Below are 25,576 nucleotides of genomic sequence, written 5' to 3' on the forward strand. Positions count from 1 at the left end.
CATGGTCTCTCTGGATTTCTATCCCAAAGGTGCCTTTTAATGATAATAACTTGCTTGAGTGGGTTTCAGACACATTTCCAGGTAACTGCTGTTGTCATGTGTTTTATTTCAGTAGATAAGTATATTGTATATCTGTGGTATGACCATTAGTGTTTATTAGAAGACTTTTTTCTTGACCGTTAAGTATTTTTTGCACCTGATTTCAGTTTTCCACAAATTGACTCCCAACATTTGTAGCCCACACTTTATCCACTCTACCATACAGGCCCAATTGGTGGATTGCTGGTTGTCCTTCTGGAAGGTTCTCCTCTCTCCACAGAGGACTGCTGTAGCTCTGACAGAATGACCATCGGGTTCTTGGTCACCTCGCTGACTGGTCGGCCAGCTCTAGGAAGAGTCCTGGTGGTTCCGAACTTCTTTCATTTAAGGATGATGGAGGCCACTGTGCCCATTGGGACCTTCAAAGCAGCAGATATTTTTCTGTACCCTTCACCAGATTTGTTCCTCGAGACAATCCTGTCTCAGAGGTCTACTGACAATTCCTTTGAATTCATGCTTGGTTTGTGCTCAGACATGCACTGTCAAGTGTGGGACCTTTTATAAACCGGTGTGTGCTTTTCTAAATCATGTCCAATCAACTGAATTTGCCACAGGTGGACTCCAATTAAGCTGTAGGAACATCTCAAGAATGATCCGTGGAAACAGAATGCACCTGAGCTCAATGTTCAGCTTCATGGCAAAGGCTGTGAATTCTTATGTACATGTGATTTCTTAGTTTTTTTATTTTTAATAAATTTGCAAAAAACTCAAAAACACTTTTTCACGTTGTCATTATGGTGTATTGGGTGTAGAATTTTGAAGAAAATATTAATTTATTCCATTTAAGAATAAGATTGTAACATAACAAAATGTGGAAAAAGTGATGCGCTATGAATACTTTCCGGATGAACTATGTAATTACTTGTAAATAGTTAGTGTTCAACGGTCATAAGTGTCCACCTGTGTGGACAGTTCCTCTAAACTGTAGCTACTGGTCTACTTAAACCATACCCTCTACACTTTCACAACCCTACCTAACCATTGGGTGTAACCAGTGGTACACATACGTTACTCATTTCTTCATACGACATTACAGAAACACCCCAAACACTGGCCCTCATTCCGAGTTGTTCGCTCGCTAGCTGCTTTTAGCAGCATTGCACACGCTAAGCCGCCGCCTATTGGGAGTGAATCTTAGCTTTGCAGAATTGCGAACGAAAGATTAGCAGAATTGCGAATAGAATAGCGATTAGAAATTTCTTTGCAGTTTCCGAGTAGCTCGAGACTTACTCTGTCACTGCGATCAGTTCAGTCCTTTTCGTTCCTGGTTTGACGTCACAAACACACCCAGCGTTCGCCCAGACACTCCCCCGTTTCTCCAGCCACTCCCGTGTTTTTCCCAGAAACGCCAGCGTTTTTTCCGCACACACCCATAAAACGGCCAGTTTCCGCCTAGAAACACCCACTTCCTGTCAATCACACTCCGATCACCAGAACGATGAAAAATCTTCGTTAAGCCGTGAGTAAAATACCAAACTTTTGTGCTAATTTACTTGGCGCAGGCGCACTGCGAACATTGCGCATGCGCAGTTTGCGACTTATCGCACCAATGCGAAGAAAAAGAACGAGCGAACAACTCGTAATGAGGGCCACTGTTATAAATTATATGAAATGTTGATTTATTTCCTATCAATTACAACAGAGGCACATGGGGCACAAAAGAATTGCCTATCCCACAGAAACGTTCCGTTATACCCCTTTCAGACCGCCAGCAATATCCTGGGTTGCGGCACAGTCTGAAAAGGTCCACTTAAAATAACCTTGGTCGAGCGACCCGGCATTTCAGCCCGCATAGGGAGCAGGGTTAAACACGTGTTCAACCCCGCTCACAGTGCAGTTTGAACAAGTAAGCCGGGTTGATGCGACCTGGCACGAGTTCACTCAATGGGAAGATGAGGCACTTGGAGATCATCTCATTTCCAAGTGCCACCACTGCATGCATCGGCAGTGTCCTCATCCAACCCGCCAATAAGCTGGGTCAGGCCACCAGTCTGAAAGGGATCTCTGCTGGGTCGCACCCGGGAAGGACCCGTGTACAAATCCTGGGTGCAACTCGGCATAAGGGGTCCGAAAGGGATATTATTTATAAATGTACAGAAACATTTGGCTGTTTTCATATTTTCTAAATGCAGGAAACCGACTTTAAAGGGAGCGCTCATCCCATCCTGATCTCTGGAAGGTTTACTACAGTACATTATGCTTCACAGAAGTATGTGGTCTGTGCTAAGTTTATAGTTGCTCAATTAAAATGGTAATATACTGTATGTATATATGTATATAGGAGCTTGTACATACTCTACCGGCAACCCCGCTGTCCAGCTCCCAACCCGGTTCTCTTTAAAGAGCTATAAACATTTCTTTGTGCTTGACGTCTGTCATGTTTTAACTGGTTTAGAATTTTTAAGTGTTTCAGCATTTGACACTCATATCACTTACAAGCGCTCTATTTACATGTACACATGCTTCACAGAACGCCAAACACAAAGTAAGTGGTTGTACTAATGGTAAATACAATACTTCCTTTTGGCTTCTTTATTGCAAGACTGAGCCAAAGGGGTTTACTCATTCTTAACATCAAGTTATCCAGATGTCTTATATTTACATCCCAAATACAGGCCAATATTTTTTTTTTTTTTAACTAACGTACTGTAAGTAAAGAACACCGTGGGCTAGATGTAATAGGTTGCGCGTTGGGCGTGTGTATTTAACTTGCACCTTCTCGCACTTTTTAAATGTGCAAGTTTACTTTACAACTCACAAATGTAGTAGAGTGCATGTTTACAATCACAAACATAGCTCGCATGCAATGCCTCGCAAGATTACACACCAGGAGGTATATTTACTAAGAATCGTATTTGTGTCGATTTGGTTGGAGTTTCATCTCGATTTGTATCGTTCGTGTTTTTTTGCAACTTTTTGAATAAATTGCATGTAATTTACTAAGCTGCCGAGTTGTCTTCTTTCGTATTTTCCGATGTCGATGTGATTCGTATTGTCGGCCAGTGTTTTACGGGAGTGAGTAGTAAAACACTGCCGGACATAACACAATGAATCCCGGCCGGTTCAGTGAGATCCGTGCAGGGCTTTATGGTGTGCTTTATGAGAAGTGTTTAAAGGGTTAAAAAAGTCCAAAAAAATTGTGTGGGGTCCCCCCTCCTGAGCATAACCAGCCTCGGGCTCTTTGAGCCGGTCCTGGTTGTAAAAATACTGGGGGGAAATAGTGTAGGGTCTCCCCATATTTAAACAACCAGCACCGGCTCTGCGTCCGGTCCTGGTTCAAAAAATACGGGGGACAAAAGATGTAGGGGTCACCCGTATTTTTTAAACCAGTACCTGGCTCCACTAGCCAGAGAGATAATGCCACAGCTGGGGGATACTTTTATACTGGTCCCTGCAGCCGTGGCATTACCCCTCCCCAACTAGTCACTCCTGGCTGGGGTACCCTGGAGGAGTGGGGGCCCCTTAAATCAAGGGGTCCCCCCCTCCAGCAACCCAAGGGCCAGGGGTGAAGCCTGAGGCTGTCCCCGCCCATCCGTGGGCAGTGGATGGGAGTTGATAGCCTTTATGTAAAAATAAATTCCTGTTTGCATTCTGTTTATGTTTTTATGTTCGCATTCCAGGTTTTCTCATGTACCTGTTAGGCCATTATGTGGTGAGTCTGTGTAACTGCAGCCTGTCTCATTTTTGTGTGGCCTGTGTAGTCTCACCTGTCAAATAATTAGGCCATTATGTGGTGAGTCTGTGTAATTGCAGCCTGTCTCCTGTATGTGTGGTCTGTGCAATGTCACCTGTCAGATAATTAGGCCATTACCTTGTGTCTGGCTTCCAGCCATCCTGATTAGGGCTTGCTTTCTTTATTACCCAGCCTGTCCTTCACCTGACTCCGGTGATAGATACATGTTCCTGTTTGTACTTGTGTCCGGGCCCTGTCCTATTGTGGAATCTTGAACCTGTGCAATCGGTACTGTAATACTACTTGTGATATCCTGTCCAGTTGGAATCCTGTGTACCCTGTCCTGACAGAATCCTAAATTCATTACCTGTCGCCTGAGTTCCTGCTTCAGTTAGAACCTGTCAGCTCATATGAGATCCTGTCTGCCTGTGTTGGACCCATAATCCAGAGACCTTGTCAGATTGGTACCTGACCAGAACCAGCTGGCCTTGTATTCAGGTTTTTGTGGAGTTTCCACACAGAGACTGCTTGCCTGCATCTCTGTATTGTGACACCTTTTGAGCATTGTTGCTTTCACAGTTTATTTAGTAGCTTATAACACCTTTGAGCATTGTTGCTTTCCCAGTTTATTAAGTTTCTTATAACATCTTTGAGCATTGTTGCTTTTACAATCTTAGTTTGGGTTTCCTCTTGTTCACTCTCTGTCTCAGTTGGTGCCTTGTTATCTCTTAAGACCTTGGGGCATCGGAGTCTGGGCAGACCTAATTCGCCCATTCAAATGCAGCTGCTATCGGAGAAGACTAGTTTTGCAGACGCCAACTGACCACTTGGGGGAATAACAGAGTCAGACGCTAGAGTAGATATTCAGATTGTAACAAGAAGGAGGAGGATGAGGTGGTAATGGCTGACCCAGACAGTGAGAATGATGAGGGAGGTAGTGAGATGCAGAGAGTGGAGGTGATGACACAGGAGGAGGAGCAGGAGAAGGAGGTGGTAATGGCTGACCCAGACAGTGAGAATTATGAGGGAGGTAGTGAGATGCAGAGAGAGGAGGTGATGACACAGGAGAAGGAGGAGGAGGTGGTAATGACTGACCCAGACAGTGGGAATGATGAGGGAGGTAGTGAGGTTCAGGGGGTGGAGGTGGATGACACAGAAAGAGGAGGAGGAGCAGAAGTAGGAGGAGGAGGAGTTGGTAATGGCTGACCCAGACAGTGAGAATGATGAGGGAGGTAGTGAGGTGCAGAGGGTGGAGGTGGTGACACAGGAGGAGGAGGAGGAGCAGGAGCAGGAGAAGGAGGTAGTAATTGCTGACCCAGACAGTGAGAATGATGAGGGAGATAGTGAAGTGCAGTGGGTGGAGGTGATGACACAGGAGGAGAAAGAGGAGCAAGAGAAGAAGGAGGAGGAGGTGGTAATGGCTGATCCAGACAGTAAAAATTATGAGGGAGGTAGTGAGGTGCAGAGGGTGGAGGTGGTGACACAGGAGAAGGAGGAGGAGGTGGTAATGGCTGATCCAGACAGTGAGAATGATGAGGGACGTAGTGAGGTGCAGAGGGTGGAGGTGGTGACAAAGGAGCAGGAGAAGGAGGAGGAGGAGGTGGTAATGGCTGACCCAGAGAGTGAGAATGATGAGGGAGGTAGTGAGGTGCAGAGGGTGGAGGATGAGGATGAAGAGGCTGGCGCACCATTACCAGGGAAAATCTGCACTGGCAGAAATGTCAGATTCACATATGAGGAAAATTGTGCACTAGTGCGTGCCATGGTGTGTGTTTTCCACCGCCTATTAGGAGACCAGGCACTCCCCTTGCCCGCAAGGAACAGAGAAGTGGCAGGACATCACCAACGCTGGGAATGCAGTACGCTCCATCCAGCATGATGTTGCCAATCTAAACAAAAGATTCAACAATGTAAATCATGTATAAAGCAGAAGTTGTCAGATGAGCAGAAGCAGGACAGGGGGTGGCAGCAGAGCCGGCCTTAGCTATAGGCAGGCTAGGCATTTGCCTAGGGCATTCAAGCATGTCTAGGGGCATCCAAGCATGTCCCTGCAGCATCTCATGCTGAGAGGGACAGTCCGCAAACTAACTGTTACTTTCCAAATGTATTCAATCAGTACTTGTATACACTGCTGTTTACATTTGTCAAAAAAAATGCACACTGTGCCTTAAACTTCCTCTGACATGCTTGAATGCCCCTGACTTGTGAGACCTCAGACAGACAGCAGAAGCCCAGTAAATGCAATTCCTGGACCTGTGACATTTTTACTGACCATATAAGGTTATTACTGGATGGCTTCTTATGATAACACATGTGTATTTTGGAAGACTGCTTCACAGAAACCTGACATCACCTATACTGCTTGTGCACATGGGGGAGGGGGACCCTGCCATCCTGTGTGTGTCCCTTATCCCTGTGCAAACCCCAGGTGTCTGCAGGGACATAACATGGGCAGTGTTCTCCCCACACTTTATTTCCTAGTCAGTCCATACCGTAAAATTCCCCTGCCACCCAGCACTGTAACGTGGTCAGTAAGTTGCGTTGTGCTATTTCTATATGAAACATCAGTGCAGCGTGACTTTCGGAAACATCAGACTGGAGGGCAGAGCATATCACTCCCACAGTATAAAGTAAAGGGCATGCAGTAACAGACACCAGCAAACACACTGAACAGTGAAGAGAATGGACAGTTTCTACATGTTTGATACTGATCTTTTTGTATAACCAGCAAGTGTGGCAGTATATGTGTATTATGGGCATTACTAATGTGGGGCATATGTGTAAGGTGCATTACTGTGTGGCATTATGTGTATTATGGGCATTACTAATGTGGGGCATATGTGTAAGGTGCATTACTGTGTGGCATTATGTGTATTATGGGCATTACTAATGTGGGGCATATGTGTAAGGTGCATTACTGTGTGGCATTATGTGTATTATGGGCATTACTAATGTGGGGCATATGTGTAAGGTACCTTTACTGTGTGGAATTATATGTATTATGGTCATTACTGTGTGGCATTGTGCAGAGTTGAACTGGCCCACAGGGTAACCCCCCGGTGGGCCCCACTACCTGAGCGTTGCAGGTACAGATGCAGAACTAGCGGCGGAGCTAGGGGGCACCAGACAAAATTTTGCCTAGGGCATCAAATTGGCTAGGGCCGGCTCTGGGTGGCAGGCAATTACCCATCCACTCTTTAAACAAATAATTCTGCCTCGAGTCTTCCCAGGGGTCCGCACAGTGGACACAGACAGACCACCAACCCTGGACCCATCTGGTGAGTATCTAAACAATATTATCTGTAACTAATATATTAAGTTTGTGCTTGCAAATAGACCAAGCCTCACCAATAAGCACACCTCCTGCTGTTGTGAGACAACATATCCCAGCATACCCTGACACACTTTCACCATTCACAATACTTTGTACTGTCATGGCATGCTGGGATGTGTGGTTCTACAGTTCATGGAGGCCTAATTCTTATGTACCCCTATAAAGCCCCACACACACCAGAAAGACCTTTTTGCCTACGCGCGCGATATCGATATATTGGATCGATATATCATTAGAGAAAGTGCAAATCATTTGCATTTCACTAATGATGCCGATCCGAAGCACACTCCCGCGGGTCATATGCTTGATCCTCTGATCTTATGTGCTGCACATAAGATCAGGCAATCGGGGTAGCGGTGATTCACAGGTTGTATGATAGATTTTGATGACCTAATGATCGATCGTACGCCTGGAGTGGCCTGGGTGGTTCCGAGAGAGCTGCGGGGGAAATCGTAATGACGCTGGTCGTCCTAATATATGGTCACCTTAATACATAAATTTCAAAGTTAAGGTAACAGTTACCAAGTAGAAACCATTAAGTCCTGTACAATCAAGAAGTTTTTGAGGTAACCAAGTCCTCAGCACAGAACTGACCATTTCAACATGCGTGCACTGGTGTAACCCCTTTTTCATTCGTAGGGGTCACTAAAGTAGCTAAGTATTATGTGTGTCTCCACCCAAGCTGTGTATCACCTAGGCTTGCTTGGTTAAGCCTCTAGGTCAGGCTTTTTCAACAAGTGTGCCGTGGCACACTTGTGTGCCGCGATCAGTTGCAAGGTGTGCCGCGGAGCCAGTGCAGCTTCCTGCACCTTCAGAGAGAACTGTTGGCCCGGGTTCTTCTTAGAGCATTAGTCGTGCTCTGGCCGCGACGTATGCCTTGAAGACACAGCGGTGTGATATCGTAGGCCACTGCCGCCGCGTCTCACCACCCAGCCAGCCCACCCGCCTGCAGACACATCTTCCAGTTCCTGGCTGCATACACAGCTTTCCTTGCCCACCCACATCCACACTTGACCAACCGCCCGCTGCTCAGTATTCGCAGCACTCCACTATGAACAATCCCTGCCACTGAGGGACAGGGAGGAGGACAGCTGACCGGTAAGGGCTAATATTTGTTGTTATTTTTTTTCTCCTGTGGGGAACAATAGGATTTATGTGGGGAGAATAAGGACTTATGGATTTATGGGGGGAACAATGTGAATAATTCATGTGGGGAGCAATAGGATTTATGTAGGGAGCAATGTGATTGTTTTTTTCTTTGTAGGCTAATGGATGTGTGGATTTTTTTTTACTATGAGGGCCAATGTGTGTTTTTTTATTTTTCCTGTGGGGAACTGATGGTGTGCCTTGGCAATTTTAAAATATTGTTCGGTGTGCCGCGAGTAAAAAAGGTTGAAAATCACTGCTCTAGGTAGTAATAATAAAGATGGTGTTATACCTCTAACTGCCTAATGTATTTACCTCTGCTTGCTCTCTATTTCAGGATCTTTGATAAATGTTTTAATAGATCATCAACTCCACGGTAAGTATAATAATATAATTCCTAATGAATTAGCATGTAGCCACAATTTTATTTCGGTAACAAATTAAACAGTATCGCTTTTGGGCTCCTATAAATCAGATATGACTTAGTACTACTATAATAAACCTATACAAGTATATTCAGCATGCAATACAAAAATAGTCACCTTGGTGAAAAAAAAACCCACAGTATAGATATAGGGGGTCATTCCAAGTTGATCGCTCGCTAGCAGGTTTTAGCAGCCATGCAAACACTATGCCGTCGCCCACTAGGAGCGTATTTTAGCTTAGCAGAAGTGCAAACGGTATCGCAGAGTGCCTGCAAAAAAATTTTGTGTAGTTTCAGAGTAGCTTAAAAGTCAAAACCTACTCAGCGCTTGCGATCACTTCAGACTATTCAGTTCCGGATTTGACGTCACAAACATGCCCTGCGTTTGCCCAGCCACACCTGCGTTTTTCCTGGTACGCCTGCATTTTTCCAACCACTCCCAGAAAATGGTCAGTTGCCACCCAGAAACGCCCGTGAAAATATACAAATACAGTTGGAGAATAATCTCAAACTGTATGAACCTGGCGCTGTATGTAGTAATAAATATACCAATTAATGGCTTTCCAAAAATTAATAATAACCGTGAGTGAGGTCTGGGACTCAGGGTCGACAACAAAAAGGTCGACACACCTTAGGTCGACGCCAATTGGTCGACACACATTAGGTCGACATGGACAAAATGTCGACATGGACAAAGGGTCGACAGGAACAAGGTCGACATGGAAAAAGGTCGACATGAGTTTTTAATGTTTTTTGGTGTCGTTTTCTTCGTAGAGTGACCGGGAACCCCAATTAGTGCACCGCGTCCCCTCGCATGGCTCGCTTCGCTCGCCATGCTTCGGGCATGGTGCCTTCGCTCCGCTACCACTTCGCTCGGCACAGATTAACGTTCCAATCGTAGTCCACGTGGATCGTTAAGTATGAAAAGGTTCAAAATAAGAAAAAAATTGTGAAAAACTCATGTTGACCTTTTTCCATGTCGACCTTGTTCCTGTCGACCTTTTGTACATGTCAACCTTTTGTCCATGTCGACCTAAGGTGTGTCGACCAATTGGCGTCGACCTAAGGTGTGTCGACCTTTTTGTTGTCGACCTGGAGTCCGGATACCCCGTGAGTGATGGGGCTGCTGAGCAAAACAGCTGGCTAGGCTGAAATACAGATTATATAATAAACAAAAGGGAGGAATGCTCTGCGCTCCAGAAATCACTTTAAATTGATTAATTAATTGATTACGTGCAGTCTAGCAAGGAGAATAATTGACTCAATGAAACTCAACTTTTAGAAAACGATTGTTTTATCAAAATGTTAATGTTTGAAAAAGACACACAAAACAAACAGCAGTTAATATATATATGTAGCAATTTAAAAGAAACAGAGGTTCCAACCTCTTGAATACACAATAGATAGTGATACTGTAACTATCTCTGAGAACGTGCTAGTCAGGGGCGGATCCAGAAGAAAATGAAAGGGGGGGCACCATAATATGGGAACAGTAATAATAAGATTTTACTTACCGATAAATCTATTTCTCGTAGTCCGTAGTGGATGCTGGGGACTCCGTCAGGACCATGGGGATTAGCGGCTCCGCAGGAGACAGGGCACACAAATAAAGCTTTAGGATCAGGTGGTGTGCACTGGCTCCTCCCCCTAGGACCCTCCTCCAAGCCTCAGTTAGGATACTGTGCCCGGACGAGCGTACACAATAAGGAAGGATTTTGAATCCCGGGTAAGACTCATACCAGCCACACCAATCACACCGTACAACTTGTGATCTGAACCCAGTTAACAGTATGACAACGTAGGAGCCTCTGAACAGACGGCTCACAACAATAACAACCCGATTTTTTTGTAACAATAACTATGTACAAGTATTGCAGACAATCCGCACTTGGGATGGGCGCCCAGCATCCACTACGGACTACGAGAAATAGATTTATCGGTAAGTAAAAATAAGATTTTACTTACCGATAAATCTATTTCTCGTAGTCCGTAGTGGATGCTGGGGACTCCGTCAGGACCAAGGGGATATAGCGGCTCCGCAGGAGACAGGGCACAATAATAAAAGCTTTAGGATCAGGTGGTGTGCACTGGCTCCTCCCCCTATGACCCTCCTCCAAGCCTCAGTTAGGATACTGTGCCCGGACGAGCGTGCATAATAAGGAAGGATATTGAATCCCGGGTAAGACTCATACCAGCCACACCAATCACACCGTACAACCTGTGATCTGAACCCAGTTAACAGTATGATAACAACGAAGGAGCCTCTGAAAAGATGGCTCACAACAAGAATAACCCGATTTTTGTAACAATAACTATGTACAAGTATTGCAGACAATCCGCACTTGGGATGGGCGCCCAGCATCCACTACGGACTACGAGAAATAGATTTATCGGTAAGTAAAATCTTATTTTCTCTGACGTCCTAGTGGATGCTGGGGACTCCGTCAGGACCATGGGGATTATACCAAAGCTCCCAAACGGGCGGGAGAGTGCGGATGACCATGCAGCACCGAATGAGAGAACTCCATGTCCTCCTCAGCCAGGGTATCAAATTTGTAGAATTTAGCAAACGTGTTTTCCCCTGACCAAGTAACTGCTCGGCAAAGTTGTAAAGCCGAGACCCCTCGGGCAGTCGCCCAAGATGAGCCCCCTTCCTTTTGGAATGGGCTTTTACCGATTTTGGCTGTGGCAGGCCTGCCACAGAATGTGTAAACTGAATTGTATTACAAATCCAGCGAACAATCGTCTGCTTAGAAGCAGGAGCACCCATCTTGTTGGGTGCATACAGGCTAAACAGCGAGTCAGATTTTCTGACTCCAGCCTTCCTGGAAACATATTTTTCAGGGCCCTGACAACGTCAAGTAACTTGGAGTCCTCCAAGTCCCTAGTACCCGCAGGTACCACAATAGGTTGGTTCATGTGAAAAACAGAAAACACCTTAAGGAGAAATTGAGGACGAGTCCTCAATTCTGCCCTGTCAGAATGAAAAATTAAGTAAGGGCTTTATATATGATAAAGCCGCCAATTCTGACACACGCCTGGCTGAAGCCAGGGCTAATAGCATCGTCACCTTCCATGTGAGATATTTTTAAGTCCACAGTGGTGAGTGGTTCAAACCAATGTGACTTTAGGAAACTCAAAACCACATTGAGATCCCAAGGTGCCACTGGGGCACAAAAGGAGGCTGTATATGCAGTACCCCTTTTACAAACATCTGAACGTCAGGCACTAAAGCCAGTTCTTTCTGGAAGAAATTCGACAGGGACGAAATTTGAACCTTAATGGACCCTAATTTTAGGCCCATAGACAGTCCTGTTTTCAGGAAATGTAGGAAACGACCCAGTTGGAATTCCTCTGTAGGGGCCTTCTTGGCCCCACACCACGCAACATATCTTCGCCAAATGCGGTGAAAATGTTTTGCGGTTACATCCTTCCTGTCTTCGACCAGGGTAGGGATGACTTCATCTGGAATGCCCTTTCAGGATCCGGCGTTCAACCGCCATGCCGTCAAACGCGGCCGCGGTAAGTCTTGGAACAGACAAGGCCCCTGCTGGAGCAGGTCCTTTTTTTAAAAGGTAGAGGCCACGGGTCTTCCGTGAACATCTCTTGAAGTTTCGGGTACCAAGTCCTTCTTGGCCAATCCGGAACCACGAGTATCATTCTTACTCATCTCCCTCTTATGATTCTCAGTACTTTTTGTATGAGAGGCATAGGAGGGAACACATACTCTGACTGGTACATCCACAGTGTTACCAGAGCGTCCACCGCTATTGCCTGAGGGTCCCTTGACCTGGCGCAATATCTAGTTTTTTGTTCAGGCGGGACGCCATCATGTCCACCTTTGGTTTTTCACAACGGTTTACAATCATGTGGAAGACTTCCCGATGAAGTCCCCACTCTCCCGGGTGGAGGTCATGCCTGCTGAGGAAGTCTGCTTCCCAGTTTTCCACTCCCGGAATGAACACTGCTGAGAGTGTTATCACATGATTTTTCGCCCAGCGAAGAATCCTTGCAGTTTCTGTCATTTCCCTCCTGCTTCTTGTGCCGCCCTGTCTGTTTACGTGGGCGACTGCCGTGATGTTGTCCCACTGGATCAATACCGGCTGACCTTGAAGCAGAGGTCTTGCTAAGCTTAGAGCATTGTAAATTGCCCTTTGCTCCAGTATATTTATGTGGAGAGAAGTCTCCAGACTCGATCACACTCTCTGGAAATTTTTTCCTTGTGTGACTGCTCCCCAGCCACTCAGGCTGGCATCCGTGGTCACCAGGACCCAGTCCTGAATGCCGAATCTGCGGCCCTTTCATAGATGAGCACTCTGCAGCCACCGCAGAAGAAACACCCTTGTCCTTGGAGACAGGGTTATCCGCTGATGCATCTGAAGATGCGATCCGGACCATTTTTCCAGCAGATCCCACGTAAAGGTTCTTGCGTGAAATCTACCGAATGGGATCGCTTTGTAAGAAACCACCATTTTTCACAGGATCCTTGTGCAATGATGCACTGATACTTTTCCTGGTTTTAGGAGGTTCCTGACTAGCTCGGATAACTCCCTGGCTTTCTTCTCCGGGAGAAAACATCCTTTTCTGGACTGTGTCCAGAATCATCCCTAGGAACAGTAGACGTGTCGTCGGAAAAACCTGCGATTTTGGAATATTTAGAATCCACTCGTGCTGTCGTAGAACTACTTAAGATAGTGCTACTCCGACCTCCAACTGTTCTCTGGACCTTGCCCTTATCAGGAAAGCGTCCATATTTCTTTTAAGAAGAATCATTATTTCGGCCATTACCTTGGTAAAGACCCGGGGTGCCGTGGACAATCCAAACGGCAGCGTCTGAACTGATAGTGACAGTTCTGTACCACGAACCTGAGGTACCCTTGGTGAGAAGGGCAAATTTGGACATGTAGGTAAGCGTCCCTGATATCCAGTGACACCATATCGTCCCCTTCTTCCTGGTTCGCTATCACTGCTCTGAGTGACTCCATCTTGATTTGAACGCTTGTATGTAAGTGTTCAAATATTTCAGATCTCACCTAGCCGTCTGGCTTCAGTACCACAATATAGTGTGGAATAATACCCCTTCCCTTGTTGTAGAAGGGGTACTTTGATTATCACCTGCTGGGAATACAGCCTGTGAATTGTTCCCAATACTGCCTCCCTGTCGGAGGGAGACGTTGGTAAAGCAGACTTCAGGAACTTGTGAGGGGGAGACGTCTCGAATTTCCAATGTACACCTGGGATACTACGTGTAGGATCCAGGAGTCCACTTGTGAGTGAGCCCACTGCGTGCTGAAACTCTTGAGATGACCCCCTACCGCACCTGAGTCCGCTTGTACGGCCCCAGCGTCATGCTGCGGACTTGGCAGAAGCTGTGGAGGGCTTCTGTTCCTGGGAATGGGCTGCCTGCTGCAGTCTTCTTCCCTTTCCTCTACCCCTGGGCAGATATGACTGGCCCTTTTGCCCGCCTGCCCTTATGGGGACGAAAGGACTGAGACTGAAAAGACTGTGTCCTTTTCTGCTGAGATGTGACTTGGGGTAACAAAAGGTGGATTTTTCAGCTGTTGCCATGGCCACCAGGTCCGATGGACCGCCCCTTTATACGGCAATACTTCCATGTGCCGTCTGGAATCTGCATCACCTGACCACTGTCGTCTGGCAGATATGGACATCACATTTACTCTTGATGCCAGAATGCAAATATCCCTCTGCGCATCTCGCATATATAGAAATGCATCCTTAAAATGCTCTATAGTCAATAAAATCTTGTCCCTGTCAAGGGTATCAATATTTTCAGTCAGGAAATCCGACCAAGCCCCCTCAGCGCTGCACATCCAGGCTGAGGCGATTGCTGGTCGTAGTATAACACCAGTATATGTGTATATACTTTTAGGATATTTTTCAGCTTCCTATCAGCTGGCTCCTTGAGGGCTGCCGTATCTGGAGACGGTAACGCCACTTGTTTTTATAAGCGTGTGAGCGCCTTATTCACCCTAAGGTGTGTTTCCCAACCCGCCCTAACTTCTGGCGGGAAAGGGTATACCGCCAATAATTTTCTATCGGAGGAAACCCACGTATCATCACACACTTCATTTAATTTATCTGATTCAGGAAAAACTACAAGTAGTTTATTCACACCCTACATAATACCCTTATTTGTGGTACTTGTAGTATCAGAAATATGTAACACCTCCTTCATTGCCCTTAACATGAAACGTGTGGCCCTAAAGGAAAATACGTTTGTTTCTTCACCGTCGACACTGGAGTCAGTGTCCGTGTCTGTGTCTGTGTCGACCGACTGAGGTAAATGGGCGTTTTTACAAGCCCCTGACGGTGTCTGAGACGCCTGGACAGGTACTAATTTGTTTGCCGGCCGTCTCATGTCGTCAACCGACCTTGCAGCGTGTTGACATTATCACGTAATTCCTAAATAAGCCATCCATTCCAGTGTCGACTCCCTAGAGAGTGACATCACCAATACAGGCAATTTGCTCCGCCTCCTCACCAACATCGTCCTCCTACATGTCGACACACACGTACCGACACACAGCACACACACAGGGAATGCTCTGACAGAGGACAGGACCCCACTAGCCCTTTGGGCAGACAGAGGGAGAGTTTGCCAGCACACACCAAAAACGCTATAATTATACAGGGACAACCCCTTATACAAGTGTTTTCCCTTATAGCATTTTTATATATGTAATCATATCGCCAAATAAGTGCCCCCCCTCTCTGTTTTAACCCTGTTTCTGTAGTGCAGTGCAGGGGAGAGCCTGGGAGCCTTCCTCACAGCAGAGCTGAGCAGGAAAATTGCGCCGTGTGCTGAGGAGAATAGGCCCCGCCCCCTTTTCGGCGGGCTCTTCTCCCGGAGTTTGTGAGATCTGGCAGGGGTTAAATACATCCATATAGCCTCAAGGGCTATATGTGATGTATTTTAGCCATAAAAAGGTATTATACATTGCTGCCCAGGGCGCCCCCCCCAGCGCCCTGCACCCTCAGTGACAGTTGGTGACTGTTGGTGAAGTGTGCTGACAACAATGGCGCACAGCTGCAGTGCTGTGCGCTACCTTATGAAGACTGAAAGTCTTCTGCCGCCTGTTTCTGGACCTCTGGAGCTCTTCAACTTCGGCATCTGCAAGGGGGGTCGGCGGCACGGCTCCGGGACGAACCCCAGGGTGAGACCTGTGTTCCGACTCCCTCTGGAGCTAATGGTGTCCAGTAGCCTAAGAAGCAAATCCATCCTGCACGCAGGTGAGTTTTCTTCTCTCCCCTAAGTCCCTCGTAGCAGTGAGCCTGTTGCCAGCAGGACTCACTGAAAATAAAAAACCTAACTTAAACTTTTATTCTAAGCAGCTCAGGAGAGCCACCTAGATTGCACCCTTCTCGTCGGGCACAAAAATCTAACTGAGGCTTGGAGGAGGGTCATAGGGGGAGGAGCCAGTGCACACCACCTGATCCTAAAGCTTTTATTATTGTGCCCTGTCTCCTGCGGAGCCGCTATATCCCCTTGGTCCTGACGGAGTCCCCAGCATCCACTAGGACGTCAGAGAAATCTTATTTTCTCTAACGTCCTAGTGGATGCTGGGGACTCCGTCAGGACCATGGGGATTATACCAAAGCTCCCAAACGGGCGGGAGAGTGCGGATGACTCTGCAGCACCGAATGAGAGAACTCCAGGTCTTCTTTAGCCAGGGTATCAAATTTGTAGAATTTTACAAACGTGTTCTCCCCCCGACCACGTAGTTGCTCGGCAGAGTTGTAATGCCGAGACCCCTCGGGCAGCCGCCCAGGATGAGCCCACCTTCCTTGTGGAATGGGCATTTACATATTTTGGCTGTGGCAGGCCTGCCACATAATGTGCAAGCTGAATTGTACTACACATCCAACTAGCAATCGTCTGCTTAGAAGCAAGAGCACCCAGTTTGTTGGGTGCATACAGGATAACAGCAAGTCAGTTTTCCTGACTCCAGCCGTCCTGGAAACCGATATTTTCAGGGCCCTGACAACATCTAGCAACTTGGAGTCCTCCAAGTCCCTAGTAGCCGCAGGTACCACAATAAGCTGGTTCAGGTGAAACGCTGACACCACCTTAGGGAGAAACTGGGGACGAGTCCGCAGCTCTGCCCTGTCCGAATGGACAATCAGATATGGGCTTTTGTGAGACAAAGCCGCCAATTCTGACACTCGCCTGGCCGAGGCCAGGGCCAACATCATGGTCACTTTCCATGTGAGATATTTCAAATCCACAGATTTGAGCGGTTTAAACCAATGTGATTTGAGGAATCCCAGCACTACGTTGAGATCCCACAGTGCCACTGGAGGCACAAAAAAGGGGGTTGTATATGCAGTACTCCCTTGACAAACTTCTGGACTTCAGGAACTGAAGCCAATTCTTTCTGGAAGAAAATCGACAGGGCCGAAATTTGAACCTTAATGGACCCCAATCTGAGGCCCATAGACACTCCTGTTTTCAGGAAATGCAGGAATCGACCGAGTTGAAATTTCTTCGTGGAGCCTTCCTGGCCTCACACCACGCAACATATTTTCGCCACATGTGGTGATAATGTTGTGCGGTCACGTCCTTCCTGGCTTTGACCATGGTAGGAAAAACCTCTTCCGGAATGCCTTTTTCCCTTAGGATCCGGCGTTCAACCGCCATGCCGTCAAACGCAGCCGCGGTAAGTCTTGGAACAGACATGGTATGTGCTGAAGCAAGTCCCTTCTTAGCGGCAGAGGTCATGAGTCCTCTGTGAGTATCTCTTGAAGTTCCGGGTACCAAGTCCTTCTTGGCCAATCCGGAGCCACGAGTACAGTTCTTACTCCTCTACGTCTTATAATTCTCAATACCTTGGGTATGAGAAGCAGAGGAGGAAACACATACACCGACTGGTACGCCCACGGTGTTACCAGAACGTCCACAGCTATTGCCTGAAAGTCTCTTGACCTGGCGCAATACCTGTCCAGTTTTTTGTTCAGGCTGGACGCCATCATGTACACCTTTGGTCTTTCCCAACGGTTCACAATCATGTGGAAAACTTCCCGATGAAGTCCCCACTCTCCCGGGTGGAGGTCGTGCCTGCTGAGGAAGTCTGCTTCCCAGTTGTCCACTCCCGGAATGAACACTGCTGACAGTGCTATCACATGATTTTCCGCCCAGCGAAAAATCCTTGCAGTTTTTGCCATTGCCCTCCTGCTTCTTGTGCCGCCCTGTCTGTTTACGTGGGCGACTGCCGTGATGTTGTCCCACTGGATCAATACCGGCTGACCTTGAAGCAGAGGTCTTGCTAAGCTTAGAGCATCATAAATTGCCCTTAGCTCCAGTATATTTATGTGGAGAAAAGTCTCCAGACTTGATCACACTCCCTGGAAATTTTTTCCCTGTGTGACTGCTCCCCAGCCTCTCAGGCTGGCCTCCGTGGTCACCAGCATCCAATCCTGAATGCCGAATCTGCGGCCCTCTAGAAGATGAGCACTCTGTAACCACCACAGGAGAGACACCCTTGTCCTTGGAGATAGGGTTATCCACCGATGCATCTGAAGATGCGATCCGGACCATTTGTCCAGCAGATACCACTGAAAAGTTCTTGCGTGGAATCTGCCGAATGGAATCGCTTCGTAATAAGCCACCATTTTTCCCAGGACTCTTGTGCAATGATGCACTGACACTTTTCCTGGTTTTAGGAGGTTCCTGACTAGCTCGGATAACTCCCTGGCTTTCTCCTCCGGGAGAAACACCTTTTTCTGGACTGTGTCCAGAATCATCCCTAGGAACAGCAGACGTGTCGTCGGAAACAACTGCGGTTTTGGAATATTTAGAATCCACCCGTACTGTCGTAGAACTACTTGAGATAGTGCTACTCCGACCTCCAACTGTTCTCTGGACCTTGCTCTTATCAGGAGGTCGTCCATTTTCTTCGAAGAAGAATCATCATTTCGGGCATTACCTTGGTAAAGACCCGGAGTGCCGTGGACAATCCAAACGGCAGCGTCTGAAACTGATAGTGACAGTTCTGTACCACGAACCTGAGATACCCTTGGTGAGAAGGGCAAATTGGGACATGGAGGTAAGCATCCCTGATGTCCCCGGACACCATATAGTCCCCTTCTTCCTGGTTCGCTATCACTGCTCTGAGTGACTCCATCTTGATTTGAACCTTTGTAAGTGTTCAAATATTTCAGATTTAGAATAGGTCTCACCTAGCCTTCTGGCTTCAGTACCACAATATAGTGTGGAATAATACCCCTTTCCTTGTTGTAGGAGGGGTACTTTGATTATCACCTGCTGGGAATACAGCTTGTGAATTGTTTCCAATACTGGCTCCCTGTCGGAGGGAGACGTTGGTAAAGCAGACTTCAGGAACCTGCGAGGGGAAACGTCTCGACTTTCCAATTTGTACCCCTGGGATACTACTTGTAGGATCCAGGGGTCCTGTACGGCTCCAGCGTCATGCTGAGAACTTGGCAGAAGCGGTGGAAGGCTTCTGTTCCTGGGAATGGGCTGCCTGCTGCAGTCTTCTTCCCTTTCCTCTATCCCTGGGCAGATATGCTTATGGGGACGAAAGGACTGAGGCTGAAAAGACGGTGTCTTTTTCTGCATAGATGTGACTTAGGGTAAAAACGGTGGATTTCCCAGCAGTTGCCGTGGCCACCAGGTCCGATGGACCGACCCCAAATAACTCCTCCCCTTTATACGGCAATACATCTTTGTGCCGTTTGGAATCTGCATCACCTGACCACTGTCGTGTCCATAAACATCTTTTGGCAGATATGGACATCGCACTTACTCTTGATGCCAGAGTGCAAATATCCCTCTGTGCATCTCGCATATATAGAAATGCATTCTTTAAATGCTCTATAGTAAATAAAATACTGTCCCTGTCAAGGGTATCAATATTTTCAGTCAGGGAATCCGACCAAGCCACCCCCGCGCTGCACATCCAGGCTGAGGCGATCGCTGGTCACAGTATAACACCAGTATGTGTGTATATACTTTTTAGGATATTTTCCAGCCTCCTATCAGCTGGCTCCTTGAGGGCGGCCGTATCTGGAGACGGTACCGCCACTTGTTTTGATAAGCGTGTGAGCGCCTTATCCACCCTAAGGGGTGTTTCCCAACGCGCCCTAACTTCTGGCGGGAAAGGGTATACCGGCAATAATTTTCTATCGGGGGAACCCCGCGCCTCATCACACACTTCATTTAATTTATCTGATTCAGGAAAAACTATAGGTAGTTTTTCCACACCCCACATAATACCCTTTTTTGTGGTACTTGTAGTATCAGAAATATGTAACACCTCCTTCATTGCCCTTAACAAGTAACGTGTGGCCCTAAAGGAAAATACGTTTGTTTCTTCACCGTCGACACTGGAGTCAGTGTCCGTGTCTGTGTCGACCGACTGAGGTAAAATGGGCATTATAACGTCCCTGACGGTGTTTTAGACGCCTGGACAGATACTAATATGTTTGCCGGCCGTCTCATGTCGTCAATCGACTTGCAGCGTGTTGACATTATCACGTAATTCCTTAAATAAGCCATCTATTCCGGTGTCGACTCCCTAGAGAGTGACATCACCATTACAGGCAATTTGCTCCGCCTCCCAACATCGTCCTCATACATGTCGACACACACGTACCGACAGATAGCACACACACAGGGAATGCTCTGATAGAGGACAGGACCCACTAGCCCTTTGGGGAGACAGAGGGAGAGTTTGCCAGCACACACCAAAAACGCTATAATTATACAGGGACACCCTTTATATAAGTGCTTTTCCCTTATAGCATTTTAATATATGTAGTCATATCGCCAAATCAGTGCCCCCCCTCTCTGTTTTAACCCTGTTTCTGTAGTGCAGTGCAGGGGAGAGCCTGGGAGCCTTCCCACCAGCATTTCTGTGAGGGAAAATGGCGCTGTGTGCTATGGAGAATAGGCCCCGCCCCCTTTTCGGCTTCTTCTCCCGTTTTTCTGAGACCTGGCAGGGGTTAAATACATCCATATAGCCTCCAGGGGCTATATGTGATGTATTTTTAGCCATAAAAAAGGTATTATACATTGCTGCCCAGGGCGCCCCCCCAGCGCCCTGCACCCTCCGTGACCGCTGTGTGAAGTGTGCTGACAACAATGGCGCACAGCTGCAGTGCTGTGCGCTACCTCAGGAAGACTGAAAAGTCTTCTGCCGCCTGCTTCTGGACCTCTTCCATCTTCGGCATCTGCAAGGGGGGTCGGCGGCGCGGCTCCGGGACGAACCCCAGGGTGAGACCTGTGTTCCGACTCCCTCTGGAGCTAATGGTGTCCAGTAGCCTAAGAAGCCAATCCATCCTGCACGCAGGTGAGTTCACTTCTCTCCCCTAAGTCCCTCGATGCAGTGAGCCTGTTGCCAGCAGGACTCACTGAAAATAAAAAACCTAAAAACTTTTTCTAAGCAGCTCTTTAGGAGAGCCACCTAGATTGCACCCTGCTCGGACGGGCACAAAAACCTAACTGAGGCTTGGAGGAGGGTCATAGGGGGAGGAGCCAGTGCACACCACCTGATCCTAAAGCTTTATTTTTGTGCCCTGTCTCCTGCGGAGCCGCTAATCCCCATGGTCCTGACAGAGTCCCCAGCATCCACTAGGACGTTAGAGAAAGTTATATTTACATGCACCTAAGGCACGCGTGCTCCCAGATAAGGAGTGTGGTTCTCCTTTTGAAAAAAAAAAAAGAAGTGTCAGTGATTGCGCTGAGTCCAAAAAAAAGTGGGACCCACGGACCCCTCACTTTTAAAAATTGGGGTCCTATCTGTCCTTTTCTGGGTCCCATCGGAATGAAGGTTCATATTAATCTTATTAATTATTCAAATATAAAAACAGACTTGATTTCGACACTACAAAAGTATTGCGAGGGGGAGGAGGGGGTGACAATGCTGCTGGGCTGTGTAGCAGGAGGGGGAGGAGGGGGTGACAATGCTGCTGGGCTGTGTAGCAGGAGGGAGAGGAGGGGGTGACAATGCTGCTGGGCTGTGTAGCAGGAGGGGGAGGAGGGGGTGACAATGCTGCTGGGCTGTGTAGCAGGAGGGGGAGGAGGGGGTGACAATGCTGCTGGGCTGTGTAGCCAACAGGACACTCTGCCCCAGAGCTGTAACTAGACATTTCAGTGCCCTTTGGCAGAAAGTAAATTGGTGGTCCCCCTGCCATATTTTAAACCAAGGATAGTGCGCGCCGAAGGCGCGCACCAAAAATTTAGGGGTGTGGCTTCATGGGGAAAGAGCATGGCCACATAACAGTACCAATTCACATTACACCACACAGGTAGAGCACGTTATATACACATTGCACCAGGTAGAGCACGTTACACACATTGCGCCAGGTAGAACACATTATACAGACAGAGCCAGGTAGAACACGTTAAACAGATTGCGCCAGTTACAACACGTTATACACACTGCACCAGTTAGAGCACGTTATACACATTGCGCCAGGTAGAGCACGTTACACACACTGCGCCAGGTAGAACACATTATACAGACAGAGCCAGGTAGAACACGTTATACAGATTGCGCCAGTTACAACACGTTATACACACTGCACCAGTTAGAGCACGTTCTACACAATGCGCCAGGTAGAGCACGTTATACACAATGCGCCAGGTAGAGCACGTTACACACACTGCGCCAGGTAGAGCACGTTACACACACTGCGCCAGGTAGAGCACATTATACAGATTGCGCCAGGTAGAGCACATTATATAGATTGCGCCAGGTAGAACACGTTATACAGATTGCGCCAGTTACAACACGTTATAAACAATGCGCCAGGTAGAGCACGTTACACACAATGCGCCAGGTAGAGCACGTTACACACACTGCGCCAGGTAGAGCACATTATACAGATTGCGCCAGGTAGAGCACATTATATAGATTGCGCCAGGTAGAACACGTTATACACACTGCACCAGGTAGAGCACGTTACACACATTGCACCAGTTAGTGTTCTATACACATTGCGCCAGGTAGAGCATGTTATACACATTTTATATGGTACTAGGGAGTAGCGACAGAGGTAGCAGGGAGAAGGGACAGAGGTAGCAGGGACAGAGATAGGCACCAGGGAATAGGGACAGAGAGAGCAAGGAGTAGGGACAGAGGCACCAGGGGGTAGGGACAGAGAGAGGCACCAGGGGGTAGGGACAAAGGTAGCAAGGAGTAGGGACAGAGGCACCAGGGGGTAGGGACGGAGGCACCAGGGGGTAGGGACGGAGGCAGCAGGGGGAAGGGACGGAGGCAGCAGGGGGTAGGGACGGAGGCAGCAGGGAGTAGGGACAGAGGCACCAGGGGGTAGGGACAGAGGCACCAGTTGGTAGGGACAAAGGCACCAGGGGGTAGGGACAGAGGAACCAGGGGGGTAGGGACAGAGGCACCAGGGGGGTAGGGACAGAGGCACCAGGGGGATAGGGACAGAGGTACCAGGGGGTAGGGACAGAGGCACCAGGGGGTAGGGACAAAGGCACCAGGGGGTAGGGACAGAGGAACCAGGGGGGTAGGGACAGAGGCACCAGGGGGGTAGGGACAGAGGCACCAGGGGGATAGGGACAGAGGTACCAGGGGGTAGGGACAGAGGCACCAGGGGGTAGGGACAGAGGCACCAGTGGGTAGGGACAGACAGGCAGGAGAGTGTGCAGCCAGAAACCCCACCAAATAACTCCCTCCAGGGACCAGGCCCCCACTGCTTACCATGGACACTGTGAGCAGCCAGCAGCGCTGTCAGGCCGGGGGGTTATAGTTCGCCAGCATGAAGTCTCAGGATGCGGCCAGGGGGGAGCGGAAAACGCTGAGGGGGCGGCCGCATGGTCGAGGAGGGAGAAGAGGGTAATCAGCGGGGAGTGCGGCGGCATCCAGCTGGGGGACCAGGGACCAAACTGCCCCCACCTCAGGTACAGCAGCGGAGCAGAGGAGGAGGGGAGGGCGGGAGATCACACTCTTCATGGTCTCCGCCTCTTCCAAGTTCCTCCCTCCGTTCCGTCCCTCCCACCGGACTGATTGACAGGACAGGACAGCGCTGCGGCTCACAGCGCGTCCTGAGTGAGTCGGGACCCAGCGTTTTTTTATGTTTTTGTGTACCCATATCAATTCCTGGGTAACGACAGGGGGGGCACGGGCCCGAGTGCCCCCCCCCCCCCCCCCCTGGATCCGCCACTGGTGCTAGTTAAAGCAACATACAATGAATCTGAAATAGATATTTTTCAAACAGGGAAAAAAGCTCTCTTTAAATTGATTAAAAGTTAGTTATAACACTGGCGTCCCAGTGTGATAACATGGATAATTTCCACAGATGGCTCCACAGCATACTTGCCTACCTGACCCTCTCCATGAGGGAGAAAATGCTCTGTTCCTGGACTTTCCTGGTAATGTATGATTGCCATCACCTGTGGTGAGCTAGTTACTTGATAAGAAAGGTGTTTCACCACAGGTGATGGCAATCATACATTACCAGGAAAGTCCAGGAACAGAGCATTTTCTCCCTCATGGAGAGGGTCAGGTAGGCAAGTATGCTCCACAGTTATTCATATACTATTTGAGGCATGCATACAATGATAATTACCCCCATGCTGGTTCCTGAATTTTACTACAGGGTCCTGTGTGCAACTGCACGTGGTAAAGGAAAATGCTTTGATTAATGCCTCAATGACAAATGGAAAGCAGACCCGCTGATGATCTGGAATCTCCGTAAAAGCAGCCGTCAGATATTTGCAGGATAAAGCTGTGTTGAAAGCCTCACAGCGGAGAACGTCATCAGTTTGGCTGGCGGTAGCGGTGAGTAGCAATGAAGCCGCAATTGGCTGGCACAGTATCAGCCACACAGCGGAGGTCCGTTGACGTCCAGCTGGCAGCGGCGGTGTCCAGGTGCAGCTATGCCGCGAGTGGCTGAAATACTTATATCTCACAGCGAAGGTTTGGCTGAGAGAAGCTAGTCAGCTGCAGTGTGGAAATGTGACGGAGTGCGGGAGCTGTGATGATGGAGAGCTGATCCGTGTTACAGCAATGTCCACTGAACTGAACTTGTGAAAAGGGGCGTCCAGAAACGCCCACTACATGTCAATCACTCTGCGGCAAGCAGTGCGACTGAAATGCATCGCTAGACCCTGTACAAAACGATAGTTCGTTGTGCCCGTACGTCGCGCGTGCGCATTGCGCTGCATACGCATGCGCAGAACTGCCGTTTTTTTTAGCCTGATCGCTGCGCTGTGAACAAATTCGGCTAGCGATCAACTCGGAATGACCCCCATAGTTTGTAACTAAATACCCGAGTATTCTATATTTCTTATATTTCTTTGGCAGCTGCTTTATTTGAATACCGTTGGGGCCCTAACCGCTGAAATTGAAGATGTCCGTATATAAGTTACTGAGGGAGAGCTGCAGGTTCTGAGCTATATGGCAATTCCACTGACTATCACCTCAGTCTCTTGATACCCGGTATCCACTACTGGGGTAGTCCTTTGTCAAACTGCCACAGGAAACCCTAGAGGGGCTAAGACTCCACAATGTGGCAATTCCGGAGTCCTATCGGGTCATAAATCTTCTACAGGATAGAGTGGTACTGAGTGAATAGGTTACTTTTGTGGCTATATGGTTGTCTATTAGTAGAGTTCACTAATCTATCCGACACAGCAAAGGGGGAATAATCTCATGGGTAAACAGTATCACCAAGGTTGGACTGGCCCACAGGGGTACAGAGGAAACCACCGGTAGGCCCCACTGTCTGGGGGGCCCACCTCCTCCTCTAGGGATCAGGTTTCAGACTGTGCACTTGAATTATAAATTATAAGTGTTACCTTATACTGCACATTACTCTGGTGTATTTTCTGTAGTTCATTGCTGTTATTAATCTGGTACATTATCATGCTTGCACTATCAGGATTTACTAT

At 48.1% G+C, this 25,576-nt stretch overlaps 1 long non-coding RNA gene across 1 annotated transcript in view; it reads right to left on the minus strand.

Annotated features, from left to right (window-relative positions):
* Window positions 1-23,640, minus strand: part of LOC134966900 (uncharacterized) — a 159,051-nt gene extending 135,411 nt beyond the window's left edge. The window contains exon 1 of the long non-coding RNA XR_010188727.1: window positions 23,385-23,640. This is a non-coding gene — a long non-coding RNA (uncharacterized LOC134966900). The remainder of the gene's footprint in view (window positions 1-23,384) is intronic.
* Between the last annotated feature and the right edge of the window lie 1,936 nt (window positions 23,641-25,576).

The sequence above is a fragment of the Pseudophryne corroboree genome, chromosome 10, assembly GCF_028390025.1.
Source record: "Pseudophryne corroboree isolate aPseCor3 chromosome 10, aPseCor3.hap2, whole genome shotgun sequence".
In the NCBI taxonomy this organism is placed as follows: Eukaryota; Metazoa; Chordata; class Amphibia; order Anura; family Myobatrachidae; genus Pseudophryne; species Pseudophryne corroboree.